The sequence below is a fragment of the Macaca mulatta genome, chromosome 7, assembly GCF_049350105.2.
Source record: "Macaca mulatta isolate MMU2019108-1 chromosome 7, T2T-MMU8v2.0, whole genome shotgun sequence".
Classification (NCBI taxonomy): domain Eukaryota; kingdom Metazoa; phylum Chordata; class Mammalia; order Primates; family Cercopithecidae; genus Macaca; species Macaca mulatta.
In genome coordinates this window covers 46,434,074-46,453,230 of record NC_133412.1, presented here as the reverse complement: position 1 = coordinate 46,453,230, position 19,157 = coordinate 46,434,074, and the positions used below count along the sequence as shown (strand labels likewise).

The window sequence follows — 19,157 nt, the reverse complement described above, 5'->3', positions numbered from 1 at the left end:
TACTATAATGGTGAATAACTATCATTATACATCCATCCAAACACATAGAAAGTACAACATTAGGGGTGAACTCTAATGTAAACTACAGACTTTGGGTAATTAGGATGTGCCAGTGTAAGTTCATCAATTGTAACAAATGTACCACTCTGGTGGAAAACGTTGATAATAGTGGAGGCTATGTACGTCCCAGGGCAGAAGGTATATGAAACATTTCTGTACCTTCTTCTCAATATTGCTGTGAACCTAAAACTGCTCTAAAAAAATAACGTCATTTTTAAAAAGGACATCATAGCAGTCTTCCAAAACTTATGTTTACTCCTTATTATGTTAATAAAATCTATCCATATTGTTGATGTCAGTTATACATTTGTTTTCTCCACCTTTTGGTGTCTGCATAATTACTGAAAATCCTAAGAGCTTTTATTTATGAAGATTTCCTCTAACAATAACATAGATAGTAAAAATTAAATGAGAATTGTTAAAAATATTTATTTGTTTTAAAATAACAAGGACCCCTTTGAATATTCACATAGAAACATACATTTTATTAGAAATGACTGTATTTCTCAAGACACAAAAAAATTTTAGTGAGAAAACTAAATCATTACTTTGCAAATCTTCTTAGTGTCTGGCCAAATAGAAGACAGTCAGCTTCTTTCATCTGCTTCGGCATTTAATTTGCTGTGAAACGCTGTTTGGCAGAAATATATGAAGATAATCCAAGCTCACACGGATGAGGAATTGGAGAGGGGAAGAATATGTCAGTAGCCTTTATAGATCATTGTGGCCGCTTTGTAAGGTTAGTTGCAGGGTAGAAATCTGAAACCATATCAATAAACTTTTAGTACACAGTCATGTTAAAATCCATTGGTCTGTCTTGCTGTTTGAATGGGTTTTTGCCCCTGCTCAACTTTGCAGTAATCAGATTGACACTAGCACTCTCATCCCATCATGTGACAACCGCATGTTATTCATGGGAACCCCGGGAAGCTGAGGGACCAAAGAAGGCTCCACAACTCCGAGTGGCCAACGTGATGGTGCCCTTGAGATTTTCCTCTCTTTCAGCTCATGGCAAAGCACTGAGGTTTGCAGGCAGTAAGTTACATGGATTTACAAATTAAATCATTTCTTGTTAACCTAAGCAACCCTCCCAAGATGGACAAATGTTACAAAGTTGTACCTTCAAAGGAACCTTGGATCAAAGATGACACTAAAAAAAACAAGCACAAGTGCACAACAAGAGAATGGCAAACCTGACACATCTCCTGCCTATTTGCAAGGTTACAAACAGCAACCATCAAATTATCAGATCTGTCAAAAAGTCAGCTAAAAAGACTTGAAGTTATCAAAAAGACTGTGGGAGACACAGTAATGCCTTGCTTAAGGATGGGGATACGTTCTGAGAAATGCGTTATTTGGTGATTTTGTTGTTGTGTGAACATCACAGAGTGTGGTTATACAAACCTAGAAGGGATAGGCCACTACACCCCTAGGCTACATGGTATAACCCATCGTTTCTAGGCTACAAACCCGTACAGCACACAACTGTACTGAATACCATAGGCAACTGTAACAAAATGGTGTCTGTGTATCTAAACACCTCTAAACATAGAAATGGTACAGTAAAAATACAGTATAAAAGAAAAAATGGTACACCTGTATAGGGCAGCTGCATTATAGTCTTTTGGGGCCATGGTCATATAGGTGATCTGCTGTTGACTGACACATTGTTATGCAGTGCATGTCTATACATTATTTACACCCACTATTGTTAGCCACCACCATTACTTCACATACACACTACACCTAAGACATTGCTGTAAGATTATGAAGCAAAGCATTTACATCTCTGTGTGTGTGTGTATGTGTGTGTGTATACGTTAGTTTAGAAAGTAGGCATCAGAAGAATTCCTTTTTTTTTCTTTTTTTTTTTTGAGAAGGAGTCTCGCTGTGTCGCCCAGGCTGGAGTGCAGTAGCGTGATCTCGGCTCACTGCAAGCTCCGCCTCCCAGGTTCATGCCATTCTCCTGCCTCAGCCTCCCGAGTGGCTGGGACTACAGGCGCCCGCCACCTCCCCCGGCTAATTTTGTTTTTGTATTTTTAGTAGAGACGGGGTTTCACCGTGTTAGCCAGGATGGTCTCGATCTCCTGACCTCGTGATCCACCCGTCTCGGCCTCCCAAAGTGCTGGGATTACAGGCGTGAGCCACTGCACCCAGCCAAGAAGTCCTTTTTTGTAAAGAAAGTCCAAAATAGTCTTTGCTGTCACTAGGAAAATATAAATTATTCCGTCTTGTATTTGACCTAAGTGTATACAAGATGTTGTGTACAGATTGTTCCCTCAAGTAGCTGAACATTTCCCTACTTTATTTTCAAGATGACATCTTAGTTTTTAAATAATTAGAAATAGTGAATAGGAATTAACGCTGGAGTGTCCTGAATATCTTGCATCTGATTTGGCAATAAAAGACAAAAGAAAGGCTGTACTCAACTCTCAAAACTTGGGCCAATATTATACATCCAATAGTATGATACTTGGCGTGCCCAAATTAGCACATAACTTATAATTAAGTGTGTAGTTGTTTATCTCTACTCAGTGACAGGCTGTGAACAGAAGGTGACAATGGTGAGGATTATATTGTCATTGTTCTGAAGAGCAATCAGAAATTATCTGGTTTTTTAAAATTCTCCTTTTATAAATGAACAGAAAGTCATTCTGTTGCATTTTTAGGATCCAAACCAAGAAAAAGTGTATCTGATATATAAATTACATACTTGGGAACAGCTTAAATCTCAGAGTTATGAAATATCTTAACACCTTTTATATTTGGTATAAGATATTTTGTTGTTTATTGAGCTGATCAGCTTACAGTTTAATATGACCAGATATCACCCACTTTTCTCACCCGGCCTGGCAGGGCAGGAATGATTACTCTCTCCTGGCTCTCTCATAGCACTTCATACATAAACGCCATATGGCACTGTCCACCAAGTGTCATCACCTTGGCTCACATTGCTGCATAACTGACTAGACCAAATCCTTCAAAGGCTGAACCATTTCTCGTTTCTTTCCTGCATCTCCCAGAGTCACTGCCATATAGTAGACATCAGTATATAAGACACATTTGTGAAATTCATGTGTTTTATTGAACTATCTGGACCATTCCCGAGCTTCTTTGGATTTTAGAGGCTATAGATTGGGTGTGATGCTCCAATCCATCTAACAAGTAACTTGTTAAGGCTGAGCTTTAGGTGAGGCCCAAAGCAAGAGCAGGTTCTATAGTGAGTCCAGGTGTGGCATAGGCCATGCTGCCTGGGGCTCAGGACTGTGACCCAGCAGATCTAATAGTACTTGGAGGTCTGTGGTAAATAAAAAGGCTGTATGGAACAGGGAAGTCCCAATAAGAGAACCCTAGCACAGTCCCATAGTGTTTTGAAGCAAAGCTACACCTTCCTGAGCTGACAACTAATCTTATTTTGAGAAGAAGACCCTGGTTCACCTCAAGGACTTTGTAGATTCTGAACATGTGACTATTTGGTTGTTTCCCCAGGAAGCCAATTCTAAGATGGGGTTTGATGGACAGAAGGTATATTGGAGACTGCGTTTGGGAGCAACAGTCTGTTAGAGAGTAAGAGAGACAGGATTGGTTAGAGCGTAAGAGAGACAGAGGAAGAAGGTGAACTGTGATTGTTGCAACAGAGGCCTCAGCTGCTCACACAGGGAACTCAAATTGGGATGTCCCTATTGAGTTGTCCTGCCTTGAAAGGGAACAGGCGCCAGTGTTGCCATATCAATCAGGTATTAGATGTGGGAACCATGTAACCTTGGACAAAGTTGAGGAAATTTCACAGGAAGCTCAGCTGTGGCAGCCTCAATCCTAGATTGGGAGATGTGAGCTGAGTGCCACAGTATCCACTCTACCATAAGACTGAGTGACTATGTGGCTTGAGTTTCCCACCATAAAGTGAGTGTTCTCTGATCCTCTAAGTCTTAAGGTTTGATGTCTGCAGAAACAAACTCTTATCAAACGGAGGTGGTAGCTGTGAGATCAGGTTCAAGTAGGTCTGGAAGGCACATGCAAGTGACATCGGCCACCTTCAGCTATAGTGCTGGTCCTCCCTCAGTTCAGTCTGTGCCCTTATGAGGAACTTCCATTGCCCCATAGACAGAACTGAGAGTAATTCATCTGGTTGTCCACAGCAGACGGAAGGAGAATGCCCTGATAAATGAAGAGATCTACCTTGAGTTTTAGGCAGTGGCCAACAGTTTGGCCACCTGGTTAGGAACTTGGTAAAAGCAAGATTGTAAGATTGGTGACAATAAAGTCTGGGTAAGAGTTACGAGGATGGATATATGAAATAGACCTAGAGTGTGAGGACATGTGTGCCTCATGCAAAGGGCATCCATTGTAGAGGAGGCTCTTAAATAAAAGGTGGCCATATCAAGCAAATGCGATTATGGATCTATCTTGGAGCAACTAATAGCAAAAACCAAGACTGAACACCATTTCCCAGGGTGACCAGTCAACCACCCACTAGCAATTTTGTTATATTGTACTTATCAATTTGTCCTAATTGAAATACACACCTATTTGAGGGTGCTGGTTTGTCTTGCCTGACCACTATGTGTTTGCCAACATAGTCATCTGTGGAGTTAGAGAAAATCTTATTTACCATCATTAAAACCCATACGATATTCATTTATTTATTTATTTTTACCAAAGTACTCGCTCCATAGCAATAAAAATGCAGCAGTGGGCTTCCGCTCATGGAATTCACTGATATTATCACATACCCCCTCACTCAGAAATAGGCGACCCAACAAAACAGAGAATGACATGTTAAAGACTCTCTGTGGTTATATTCCAGGAGACAACATCTGCAACATTGAACTGCTACCCTAAAAAGTCTGGGAACCATGGGGTAAAATTGGGAGGGGTCCCCCCTCATTATTACAACTGATAAAATCACTGGAAGAATTCTTGCTTCCCATCCCCAAATCCTGGGCTCTGCTCATTCAGGAATATAATAATACTTCCATTAAAGTTGAAGTTGAGTCTCTCACAGGCTGAGGAAGGATAACTGTGCTGTTTGGGGTAGGTAGTACCAAGCATCAAAGGAAAATTGTGTTGCTACAGAAAGGACCACTGTACCTGAAACCTCAGGAGTCACTAGGGTGCCATTTAGAATAGGAAAATGTTTCAAGGATAACAACTGCACATCCAGTATTAAAGGTCAATTAAAGCTAAAGTAACTTAGCAGGCCCAGTGGCTCACCCAGCACGTTGGAAGGCCAAGGCAGGCGGATCACTTGAGGTCAGGAGTTCAAGACCAGCCTGGCCAACATGGTGAAACCCTGTCTCTACTAAAAATACAAAAATTAGCCTGGCATGGTTGTGGGCACCTGTAATCCCAGCTACTCAGGAGGCTAAGACAGGAGAACGACTTGAACCCAGGAACCAGAGGCTGCAGTGAGCCTAGATCGCACCACTGCACTCCAGCATGGGTGACAGAGCAAGACTCCCTCTCAAAAACCAAAAAGAAACAAACAATAAAACACTAAAGTAACTCAAAGAATACCAAAGACTCAGGCCATTCAGGTGTGAAGGCATTTTCCACCAAGCAAATAACCCCAACTAGCCAAGGTACTGGCTGAGGGCCAGGGTAACATGGAATGAGAAGTGGAATGACCTTGTGACCAGTTATAGAAATGAAAACTAAAGTATCTATGAATATTTTTATGTACATATTCATGATTGATATCTTTTCCCCCCTGCCTCTTCCTTGTATACTTTATATAAGAAGTATTGCTGGTGCTTAATTTTACAATGAGTTCAACAGATCATGAGAAGTAACATTCAGACTAGATGGGGAGGACTGAAATTCACCTGGACATCTTGGGCATGAAGTGGACATTATGACTAGAGAGATTTGCACCTCTTCTTGTTGGAGGAAAGAAGAAAGCCTCTTCATTTGTAGGATACAGGGGCTTCATGTTTGGTTTTGTTAAATAGAGGTGGAAGGATGAGAATAAATGTTGAATAGTAAAAGGAGTGGACTGTGCCAGTCCTCGGTCTGTTTCCATCAGATCCATTCCATTTAGATCTATTTCCATCAGATCCTCTTCCCCTGCTTTGCTTTGTAGCTCAAGGAGGCTAAGACCCCATTTCCCAGGCTTCTGAATGGGTTGAAGGGTGCTAGAAGGAGATTACAAAGTGGGTGGAAGGGCCAATCCAACGTATTTTTCCCCAGCCTTCTTTACCACAAGTGGCATCTCCAGAAATAGCTGAATTTCCTCCATGGGTCTATGTCCCACAGAAAATGTCTACCATAATTCTAGCTTCTGCCAGGTAACTCTGGCCCTGGACTCTGGTTACAGTATATTTTCCTTCTCTCCTTCCACCTAATGTGGTAGTGCTGTCTAACTGCTGCTAATCTTTGGGTTATTTCATTTTCCTATTTTATTTCTCAGCTTTCACATCACCTTTATGATCAATTCCTTGCATTATTATTTTTTTGATTTCAAATACTCACCACTTTGGGAGGCTGAGGTGGGTGGATTTCTTGAGCCCAGGAGTTCAAGACCAGCCTAGACAACGTGGTGAAAACTCATCTCTAAAAAAAAAACACAAAAATAAGCCAAGCATGATGTTGCACACCTGTAGTCCCAGCTACTCAGGAGGCTGAGGTAGGAGGATAAGTTGAGCCCAGGAGGTCGACGCTGTAGTGAGCTGAGATTGTGCCGCTGCGCTGCCACCTGGGTGACAGAGCAAGACCTTTTCACAAAAATTTTTTAAAGAATAATGTTAATCACAGTAGTTTATATTTATGAAGAATTTACTATGATCCAGGCCCTGCGCTAGAGATTTTAAATACATTAACTTATTCAATGCTCCCAACAACTCTAAAAGGCAAGTCTTTTATTTACCTTCATTTTACAGGGAGGTGGCACAATTTGCCTGAGGTCACACAGCTAGCCAAGGGCCTAAATGAGACTTGAACTAAGGTCTGTGTGACGCCAAATTCATACTCACCATGGTCCTTCAGCACCATAATGCATGTTACACGAACATCCAAACAACATTTTCTAAAAATATATAGAAAGTACCCATGATAAAATATTAAGGTTTAAAGGAAAATGCAACACTGGATGTATAGGATTGTGGGATTTTAATCTCATAGGTGTCTATGTATCTCATACATGATACTACATATGTCAAAACAAGCTATTTCCAGGTGGTAAAATTACAGGTCATTCTTATTTTCTTCCATATGTACCTATCTACTTTCTGAATTTTCCAGTTTTTTAAAAAATGGATGTGTATGATCTGTCTCAATCAAGATCAGTGTGACCCAGGTTCATGCTCTTGGGTTCCTTGGTCTGTCTCAGTGTGCCACCTCCCAGCCTTCCCATTCTCACACATGCCAGCAGGTAAGAAGAAGGGAAGTGCTTACCATCCCTTTGAAGGAGACTACTTGAAAGTGTCACACACTTCTCTCTCCACGGCACTGAAAAGAGGTTAGTCACGGGGTCACCCCAGGCAATGAGGGAGGCAGGTAGGTGTAGTCATTAGGCTGGGTGCCAGCATCGGTTCTGTTAGTGAAGGATGGATAGGGCAAACAATTGCCATTCTCCTGCACAGACCATATAATCAGTATAGAATAAAAATAAAATGTTGCTTTCATAGCTCAACTCTACTACATACTATCTAACTAATGGGTTCTATTTGTGTCCAGATAGAGATGTTTGATCTTTTGGCCTTTAGAGGGGGTGTAAAGGTGTTGTACAGGGGGAAGTGAATTTGTTAAATAAACTTCTTATTTTGGGATAATATTAGACTTACAGAAAAGCTGATGAATCCAACACAGAAAGCTCCTTTACCCAGTTTCAGTTTCCCCAAATGTCATCATCTTAAATTGCCATGGTGCCCTTGTCAAAATTAAAAAGCCAACATGTGCACTTGTGCACTTGATACATTATTATTAATCAAACTCCAAACTTAGTTTGGATTTCACCAGTTTTTTCACTGCGTGCCTTTTTCTCTTCCAGGATGTACTCCAGGATCTCACATTACATTTAGGTATCACGTCTTGCTTCATCTTCTCTGGTCTGTGACAGTTACTCATTATTTCCCTGTTTTTGTTTTTCTTTTTCTTAATAACCTTGACAGTTTTGAGGAGCACTGGTCAGGTATTTACAGAATGTCCCTCAGTTTGGGTTTGTCAGGTGTTTTCTCCTGTTTATGGGTTTGGGGATGAATACCAAGGAGATGAAGTGCCTTTCTCGTCACGTCATATCAGGATACATGGATATCAACATGACATTGCCAATGACATTAACCTTCACCACTGGGTTAAGGGGATATTTGCCAGGTTCCTATACTATATATAAATACTGTTTTTCCCTTTCTATATTCTTTGGAAGTGAGTCACTATGTCAAGCTCAGACTTGGGGTAGAGAGTGGGGGTGTCTTCATATACTATTTGGTATTCTTCTATGAAGAATATTTGCCTCTGCTCAGTGGGGAGAGGAAATTTTTAAGGCTTATAATGCATTGCTTTTGTTTCAAGAAATGAACAAATGACAAGATCATCTTATAGGCATTGTGGTCAGTGCTGGGGATACCCTGAGATAGTGCTGGTTTTGACGGGGACAATCTTGTCAGGGACAAAAATATCTAAGCAAAGAGTGACAGTCCAAAGTGAGAGGTGCTCAGCAGTGTGTGTCCTAGGCGTCATGGAGCCTCGATGGCCCAGGTGAGAGAGAGTGTACTCTCTGGGAGAGAGGAAGTCAGGAAAGGCCCTAGGGGAGAGAATGACATATGAGGTGAAGCTGAGTACACTTGTCTAGTTAAGTAAATAACTGGTGATTGGCCAGGCACGGTAGCTCACGCCTATATTCCCAGTACTTTGGGAGGCTGAGGCAGGAGGATTGCTTGAGCCCAGGAGGTCAAGACTAGCCTGGGCAACACAGGGAGATGCGGTCTATACAAAAAATTTAAAAATTAGCCAGGTGTCATGGCACATATCTGTAGTCCCAGCTAGTTAGGTGGCTGAGATGGGAGACTCACTTGAGCCTGGGAAGTCGAGGCTTCAGTGAGCCAAGATCACACCACTGCACTCCAGTCTGGGCACCAGAGCGAGACCCTAATCTTAAAATAAATAAATAAATAAATAAATAAATAAATAAATAAATAAATAAAATAACTGAAGGTCCTGTTAACCATTATTAGAAAAAAAAAAGAATGAAAATCTGGTTTGTAGGCTGTGAAACTCATGTGTGATTTGTTGTATTTGAGATGGGAACATCAGGTAGATATTTGGATAGCCTGGTTGGGGTCCTGGGAAGAGGAAGGAATTTAAGAGACAGATTTGGAAATTTATTCTCAGGGGGGATTCGGGAGGCCTCAGGAGTAATGAGAATCTTTACGAGAGAGAGAGTTGAAAGTGAAAGGGGATGGTCAAAGAAGAGGAAAGGAGTTAAAGATCTTTCCTACTTAGAAGCCTCTCTCCAGACATACACCTCCTTTACAGCGTGAAGCAAGAGCGCAATGGCTGTCAGGAAGGAAGCAGATACAGGGTGTCAGTCTGCACCCAGCCTCAAGGCAAGTACTAGGGCGTTCTTTATTCAGTGAAGGTGCTGCAACTGAGCACCACCACGGAAGGATTAGGAACCACTGGATGGCTGTGATGATGGACGATACTGAGCATAACTTCCTTCCTTCTCCCTCAACCCTGGCGGTACGGTCTTCACGTGGTATTAAAAGTAAAAAAAAAAAGAAAAAGAAAAAGAAAAACAAAAGTCCCTTTCATGACTTTAAAATGCTCAGGTGGGCTGGGCGTGGTGGCTCACATCTGTAATCCCAGCACTTTGGGAGACTGAGGTGGGCAAAACATTTGAGCTCAGGAGTTCAAGACTGCCTGGCCAACATAGTAAAACCCTTTCTCTACTAAAAATACAAAAATAGCCGAGCGTGGTGGCACACGTCTGTAGTCCCAGCTACTCAGGGAGTCTGAGGCAGGAGAATCGCTTGAACCCAGGAGGCGGAGGTTGCAGTGAGCAAAGATCGCGCCACTGCACTCCAGGCTGGGTGACAGAGTGAGACTGTCTCAAAATAAATAAATAAATAATAAATAAATAAATAAATAAAATGCTCAGGTGTATGTTTGTTCATATATCTGTCCAATGAAGAAAATTAATAAAATTAAATAACATATAGTAAAAATTATTCATAATCCCACCCCACAAAATAATTAACTACAACTAAAGTTTTTATATGTGAATACACACATCTATTAGCATAGATATATTATAATAGATGTACATCTATTATATCTACTTGTGAGGGCAAATAGATATAATATAATAGATATACACTATTAGAAAATTAGAAATGAGAATGACATGGAAAAATTAAAGTCACCTAGATAACCTCCTGGAGATTTTTTTACACCTACGCTTGCATATCTTTTTTTTTTTTTTTTTGACCAAAAAATGGAATCATACCATACACATTGTTCAATAGCTTTCCTTAAACATATGCTATCATTAATCATTGTTATCACCATTATTAGAGTTATTAATTACTGCGACATATAATTTCAGGGCAGAATCATTATTCCCATTTTACAGCTAAAAAATTGAGGATGACAGATGTTAAGTAAATTGTGATCTGGAGCAATTTTAATCAAGTCTTAGAGACTCCAAACCCATGCACTTAATCTATGTCAATAAATACTCATTTAGAATGTTGGTTTAAAATTAATTATTCAATTAATTAAAGCTACAAATGCAAAAACTGCAGTTCAATTTAAAATATTAATCATGCTCTTATTCTCCTTATACATCTAGAGAATTTTAATAATTGCTTATAAGGAGCTTGGATTAATTTTGGTCCCATTTACAAATTTAATTAAATGCTTTAATTATTTCAAATTGAATTTTAAAATTTAATATAATAAATTTCTCTTTTATGCATTTCAATTATCTCATTAACAAAGAGATCCTTATCTCATTAACAAAGAGATCCTTCCAGTGTCTTTAAGTAATACTTCAAATTTAATAAGTTAAATATAAATTGATGAGTCTTAAATGCCTTTATTCCTCTATGTTTATAAAATAAGTGAGACTTAAACATTAAATAACAAGTTTAAACCAAACTCATTTACACATTGTAAGTTAGAATCTCAAATCTAGTATGCTAAATGCTATTAAACATTACCAACATCTAAAGAACCAAACAGAAACAAATTCGTTAGCACATAAATATTAATACTGCTTATTTAATTTACTTCTTCATCTTTAGACTTAATTTCAAGTGTCTTGACTCAAAACATTTATCCAGTTCCAGTTCACATTTTAAAGGAGTAGCCTGTATTGAACTAATTCTTCTACCAGTAACAATTACAAATTCTGAACAAAACATAAAAAAACAACCAGGTGGGCCGGGCGCGGTGGCTCAAGCCTGTAATCCCAGCACTTTGGGAGGCCGAGATGGGCGGATCACAAGGTCAGGAGATCGAGACCATCCTGGCTAACATGGTGAAACCCCGTCTCTACTAAAAATACAAAAAACTAGCCGGGCGAGGTGGCGGGCGCCTGTAGTCCCAGCTACTCGGGAGGCTGAGGCAGGAGAATGGCGTAAACCCGGGAAGCGGAGCTCGCAGTGAGCTGAGATCCAGCCACTGCACTCCAGCCTGGGCGACAGAGCGAGACTCCGTCTCAAAAAAAAAAAAAAAAAAAAAAAAAAAACAACCAGGTGAAGGCACTGGAGGGCAGCTGAAGTTGGGAAATGATGAGAATTGATATTATTCTTGAAAAAGGAAAGCTCCCTGGGTGAGGTCCATGTTTAAATCAGCTTTTCCTATACCACACTTCCCAGTTCACTGCAGTATCTGGAGAAATTGAGCTGAAGCAGAGAATGGCACCTTTAGTAGGCTGGTGAGACAGAAGTCAGAGTTTAAGAAATGATCCAGAGGCATTGGAAATTGAGTTGGAGAATCCTAGAAAGGAGAGAGTCACAAAGGAAACAGATCCATAATGTTCATGTAAATTTTCCTCAAATCTTTGACTGATTCCTAAATTGTGTATCCACAAGACAAGACTCAAGAACCCTAGGAAAAAGAAGGAGGCTAAAGAACTGAGATGAGATTTTAGCAGCTGTCTAGGACATAAACTTTGGCATTTAAATCAAACAAAAATATTGGAATTAGGCCGAGTGCTGTGACTCATGCCTGTAATCCCAGCACTTTGGGAGGCCGAGGCAGGAGGATTACTTGAGGTCAGGAGTTCGAGATGAGCCTGGCCAACGTGGTGAAACCCAGATTCTAATAAAATACAAAAATTAGCTGGGCGTGGTGATGCACACCTGTAATTCCAGCTACTCGGGAGGCTGAGGCAAGAGAATCTCTTGAAACTGGGAGGCAGAGGTTGCAGGGAGCCGAGATCATGCCACTGCACTCCAGCCTAGACAACAGAGCAAGACTCCATCTCAAAAATAAATAAATTTAAATTTAAAATAAAATTTTAAAAAATGGAATTGGGTAAATAAATACAATGGGCTTTCCATTGAAATGTCAAAAGGACCACACCTTACCAGACCTTAGGGATAAAGACCACATCCTGGAACCAAGGGCAAAATGAATATATCTACCCTAGCAAAGCCTAAAACTAAGCCCCACAGGATCGAGTTGATTTGCCAGCAATTTAATCACTGCCATAACAAAACGTAATGCTCTTTGGAGGAAGATACCATAACCCAGAGTTTCCACAACATATTATTCAAACCAACCGATACATGATTTTAAAAATTACTAGACATGCATAGAAGCAAAAAGTGTGACCTGTAATCAAGAGATCAGTAGAAGCAGACTCACAAATAACTCAGATGTTGCAATTAGCTGAGAAGGGCCTTCAAACAAATATTAATATCTTCTTTTAACTTCCTTTTTTTAGAGACGGGGTCTCACTCTGTCACCCAGGCTGGAGTGCAGTATCATGATCATAGCTCACTGCAGCCTCAAGCTCCTGGGCTCAAGCAATTCTCCTGCTCCAGCCTCCTGAGTAGCTGGGTTTACAGATATAAGCCACCATGCCTGGCTCAGGTATAAATGTCTTAAGTAGGGAATCTCAATAGAAAAATGGGAAAACATTTTTAAAAACCCAACTAGACATTCCAGAATTCTAGAAATTCTAGATGAATAACCTGAATCTAACCACAAAACCAAATTGACTGATATTCTGCAAAATACTTGCCCTATAATTTTTTTAAAGAGTCAGAGATGTGAAAGTCAAGAAAACATGAGAAACTATTTTGTAATGTTCAGCATATAAATTCCACACATTTTTGTTAGATTAATACTCATCATAGTCATCATCACCATAATACATTTTGCATAGCCATCAAAATGATATTTTGAAATAAGTATATAGAAAAGTACTTATGATATAATATTAATGTTTAAAAAGTAAGATTAAAAACTCAATGTATAGAATCCTAAGAGTTTTATTTTTCATATCTATCTGTCTCATAAATGACACTATATACTGATGAGGAAAGCCCTTCTTTACACAGAAAGGGCATATTGTTTGACAGCTAACAAATGTAAAAATAATTATAGAAAGTTATAATTTTATTACAGCTGAAAAAATGATTAATTCAGATAGACTTATCTGTGGGTGCTAAAGCCTTTGAATGAAAAGTTGGTGAGAAACTGAATATTCACGTAGTTCACAAGTCTCACACAACAGATCATTTGATGATTAAAAGAGGGAAAAATCATCTTTACATTGGAGGAATTAGGTTGCTAAAAATCTTAACTCAATGATCAATCTTGTCATCCTTCATGGTGAGACAACAAGACATCACATGCCTCCTAGTATGGTGTAATTTAAACAACAACTCTCAGTCAGCAATGGCAGCTCACGCTTGTAACGCCAGCACTGTGGGAGGCTGAGGCTGGCAGATCACTTGAGGCCAGGAGTTCGAGACCAGCCTGGGCAACACAGTGAAACCCTATCCCTACTAAAAATACAAAAAAATAGCCAGGCGTGGTGGCACATGTCTGTAATCCCAGTTACACAGGAGGCTGAGGCAGGAGAATCACTTGAAGAGGTTGCAGTGAGCCAAGACTGCAGCACTGCACTCTCTTTAAAACACATAATCATGTTACGTTGGTCCTTGGTTATATCCTGGTTTCAATAAATTAAATTTTAAGTCTATTTTGGAGATAACCGGAAAATTTGAGCACAGACTAGGTATTAGATGATATTAAAGAATTGCTGTCGGCCTGGTGTGGTGGCTCATGCATGTAATCCCAACACTTTGGGAGCCGAAATGGGAAGATCACTTAAGCCCAAGAGTTTGAGACAAGCCTGGGCAAAATAGTGAGTCCCCATCTACAGGGGACATGGTGGCATGCACCTGTAGTCCCAGCTACTCAGGAGGCTGAGGTTGGTGGATTGCTGAGCCTAGGAGTTTGAGGCTGCAGTGAGCTATCATCATTCCACTACACTGTAGCCCAGGTGACAACACAAGAACTAGTCTCAAAAAAAAAAGAAAAGAAAAGAAAAGAAAAATAATTATTGTTAATTTTGTTAGAGGTGACAATGTGTTGTGATTAAGTAGGAAAATGTACTTACTGTTTGCGAATGCTGTAGGAATCTATTATTATTCTCAATTACATAATCCCTCTTCCCTGGGTGAGGATTATACATCCTTCCCTCCCCACTCCTCTTGCCCTGTGATTTGTAGCTTTCTTATAGAAGGAATCTATTTCCTTACTCCATTGACATCATGCTGATATTTGATGGGTAAAATGTAAGCAAAGGTGACAGTTTGCTGGTTCTGGCAGAAGCTTGAAGTGGCACTGCAAGTTTCTGTCTGCTCTCTTATTCTTTTCCTTCTTCCATGAGAATGGTATGACCCAGATAGAGGTTGCTCCTTCAGCCTGTGTCCCAGGATGAAGAGACAAGTAGAGCAGACCCATATCCTATCCAAAGGCTGGAGTATGACCAGCAGCTTACATGTAATGTGAAGGAAAGTAAATCTTTTTTTCCTGAAAGCTGCTGAGGTCTGTAGGTTACTTTTTATAGCAGTATAATGTAGTAAAAGCTGATTGATACAGATGTGTATTGAACTATTCAGGGATGAAATATTTTAAGTTGTTTAACAAAAATTCAGAGAAATATGAGATACAAAAAATGACTAAATGAAAATTTTAGAATTAAATAATGCAACAACTTGAATTTCTTAAAACTCAGTGATGGCTTAATAAAATGGAGAAGACAGAAGAAAGACTCAGTGAACCTAAAGCTAAAAGGACAAAAATGATTAAACCTGATCAACAGACAGGAAATAGACTGATAAAAAAATAAACAGAGACTCAGGGACCTATAGGAGAAAAATAAAATATTAAATGTCACCTTATTAAGACTGAAAAAGAGAGGAAAAAGAAAGATGGAGCAGAAAAAACATTTTAAACATAATGGCTGCAAAATTCTCAAATTTGGCAATATATATAAACCTACAGATTCAGGAAGTTGAGCAAGATCCCAAATTGAATAAACCCAGAGAAAATCACACCAAGACACATTATGCTCAAACTTCTAAAAACTAAATACAAAGAAAAATCTCAAAAGCAGTGAGAGAGAGGGCCGGGCACAGTAGTTCATGCCTGTAATCCCAGCACTTTGGGAGGCCGAAGCAGGGGGATCACAAGGTCAGGAGACTGAGACCATCCTGGCCAATATGGTGAAACCCTGTCTCTACTAAAAATACAAAAATTAGCTGGGCATGGTGGCACATGCCTGTAATCCCAGCTACTCAGTAGGCTGAGGCAGGAGAATCGCTTGAACCAGGGAGTCAGAGGTTGCAGTGAGCAGAGATCGCACCACTGAACTCCAGCCTGGTGAGAGGGCGGGACTCTGTCTCAAAAAAAAAGCAGTGAGAGAGAAATGATGCATTAATTATAGAGCAACAACAATTTGAATGACAGTGGATTTTTCATCAGAAACCATGGGGGCCACAAGGAAGTGGCACAACATTTTTCAAGTGCTGAGATTAAAAACTGTCAACTGGGTGCAGTGGCTCACACCTTTAATCTCAGCACTTTAGGAGGTCGAGGTAGGTGGATCACTTGAGGTCAGGAGTTCGAGACCAGCCTGGCCAACATGGCAAAACCCTGTCTCTACTAAAAATACAAAACTTACCTGGGCGTGGTGGTGGGCGCCTGTAATCCCAGCTACTCAGGAGGCTGAGGCAAGAGAATCGCTTGATCCTGGGAGGTGGAGGTTGCAGTGAGCCAAGATCACACCACTGCATTCCAGCCTGGGCGATAGAGAGAGACTCAGTCTCAAAAAAAAAAAAAGTCAACTCAGAATTTTATACCCATCAAAAATGTCCTTCAATAAGGAAGGGGAAGTCAAGACATTCTCAGATAAAGGAAAGCTAACAGAATTTGATACTGGCAGACCTACACTAAAAGAATAGCTAAAGAAAGTTCTTCAAACAAAAAGGAAATGACAAAAGAAGGAAATGTGAAACATGAGGAATGAAGAAAGGATGACAAAAAGAATAGAATATGTAAATATAAGCTACCCTCCTCTTGGGTTTTCTAAATTATATTTGATGATCAAAGCAAAAATTATAACACTTTGCGATATGGTTCTCAATATATGTGAGCAAATATTTAAGATAATTATATTATAAGGAGGGGATAAAGGAACCTATAGGTTTTTACACTTTACTCAAAGTAGTAAAATTTTGATATCAGTGAACACTGCTAAGTTATGAATGAATAATACAATACCTAGAGTACTACTGAAAAAACTATGAAAGAGATACCTTCAAAAACACTATAGATAAATCAAATAGACTAAAAATGTTCAAGCAACCTATAAGAAGACAGAAAAGCAAAAAAGAGAAACAGAAAAACAGAAGGAATAAACAGAAAACAAACAAAAAAAAATGGTAGTCTTGAGCCCTAATGTATCAATAGTTTCATTAAGTGTAAATGATCTAAATACACCAATTAAAAGAAAAAATTGGCAGAATGTATTTTCAAAAAATGTGACTCAACTATATGCTATTTATAAGAATAATGATGTAGGTAAATTAAAAGTAAATGCATGAAAAAGATATACCATATAAATATCAATCAAAAGAAAGCAAGGGTGGCAATGTTAACATCAGATCAAGTAGATTTAAGAATAAAGAATTTTACAGGGAAAAAAGAGGTCATTACCCAGTGATAAAGCAGTCTATCCACCAAGAAGACATAGCATTCCTAAATATTTATGCCCAAGACAATGAAACTTCAAAATATATAAAGCAAAAATTGGCCAAACTAAAAGGAGAGATAAATCTACAATTATACTAAAATACATCAATACCCCATTCTTAACAACTGAAAGAACTATGAACAGAAACAGCAAGAATGCAGAACTAAACAACACCATGAATCAACAGGGTCTAATTAATGTTTATACAACATTCCAGTCACAACAGCCAAATACACATTCTAACAAGCTCATGGAACATTCACTAAGACAGACTACATTCTGAGTCATAAAACAAACCTCACAGCTGGGTGTGGTGGCTCATGCCTGTAATCCCAGCACTTTGGGAGGCCGAAGCAGGTGGATCACTCAGGGTCAGGAGTTCGAGACCAGCCTAGCCAATATGGGGAAATCTTGTCTCTACTAAAAATACAAAAATTAGCCAGGTGTAGTGGCATGCCTGTAATCCTAGCTACTCGGGAGGCTGAGGCAGGAGAACAGCTTGAACCCAGGAGGTGGAGGCTACAGTGAGCCAAGATCACACCATTGCACTCCAGCCTGGGGGACAAGAGCAAAACTCTGTCTCAAAAAAACAAACAAACAAAAGAAACCAAACCAACGAATTTTTTAAAAAGTAAAAATCATATAGAGTGTGTTGCTAACTACAGTGGAATCGAACTAGAAATCAAAAATAGAAAGATAAGAGAAAATTTTCCAAACACCTGACGTTAAATAACACACTTTAAAATAATACATAGATCAAGGAGAAAGTCTTAAGGGAAATTTTTTAAATGCATTGGCCATAAAAATAAAGTATATTAAAATGTGTGGGATGCAGCTTAAGCAGTGGTAAGAGGCAAATGTATAGAACTAAATGATTATAATAGAAAAGAGAAATGGTTTCAAATCAATAATCTAAGCTCTTACCTTAAGAAACTAGAAAAGGAAGAGAAAACTAAATGCAACATGAGCAGAAGGAATGAGAGAATAAAGACAAAAGCAGAAAAACATCAGAGAAAATCAGCGAAACTAAAACCAGTTCTTTGAAAAGATCAATAGATTAACAAACATTTAGTAGACTGACAAAGAGAAAATGAACAAAGACACAAATTACTAATATCAGGAATAAAACTACAGATTCTGTAGACACTGAAAGGATGATAAAGGAATATTAGGAACAATTCTACACACATAGATTCAATAATTTAGGTAAATTGTTCGTGAAGCCATTCATTAAATTCATTTAAAAAGACCACTACTAAAATTAATCCAACATGAAATAGGTAATTTAAAGATGCCTATAACCATTAAAGACATTGAATTTATATTTTTTTAAGTCTGAACAATAAATCTCCAGGCCCAGATGGTTTCAGTGGATGAGAATGGATGAGCAGCAAGAAATGATGCCAAATCATTTTGTGCTGAATCTACTAAATGTTTAAAAAAGAATTAACACCAATCCTATACGATCTTTTTTAGAAAATAGAAGAAGAAACACTTCCCAACTCATTTTTATGAGGCCATTATCATTTTAATACCAAAATCAGACAAAGAAAGCACAGAAAAAGTAAAACAGACCAATATGTCTTACGAACATAGAAGAAAAATCTTCAACAAAATGTTGGCAAATTGAATCTAGCAATATGTAAACAAATAATAAACACATCAGTCAATTCACAAAAATAGCATTTGACAAAACTCAACACCCATTCATGATAAAAACCAACTAAACAACAACAACAACAAAACCCCAAAACTCTTACCAAACTAACAATAAAGGGGAATTTTCTCAACTTGATAAAGAGAACCTACAAAAAACCTACAGATAACATTGTATTAAATGGTGAAAGACTGAATGCTTTTATCTTAAGATCAGAATCAA

The 19,157-nt window shown here is 39.0% G+C and overlaps 1 long non-coding RNA gene across 1 annotated transcript; it reads right to left on the bottom strand.

Annotated features, from left to right (window-relative positions):
- Nucleotides 1–516: 516 nt before the first annotated feature.
- On the bottom strand, nt 517–6,625 carry LOC144329938 (uncharacterized). Its single transcript, XR_013395691.1, has 2 exons — nt 6,532–6,625; nt 517–819 (listed from the first exon to the last, which is right to left on the bottom strand). It is a non-coding gene; the product is annotated as an uncharacterized LOC144329938 (long non-coding RNA).
- Nucleotides 6,626–19,157: the final 12,532 nt, after the last annotated feature.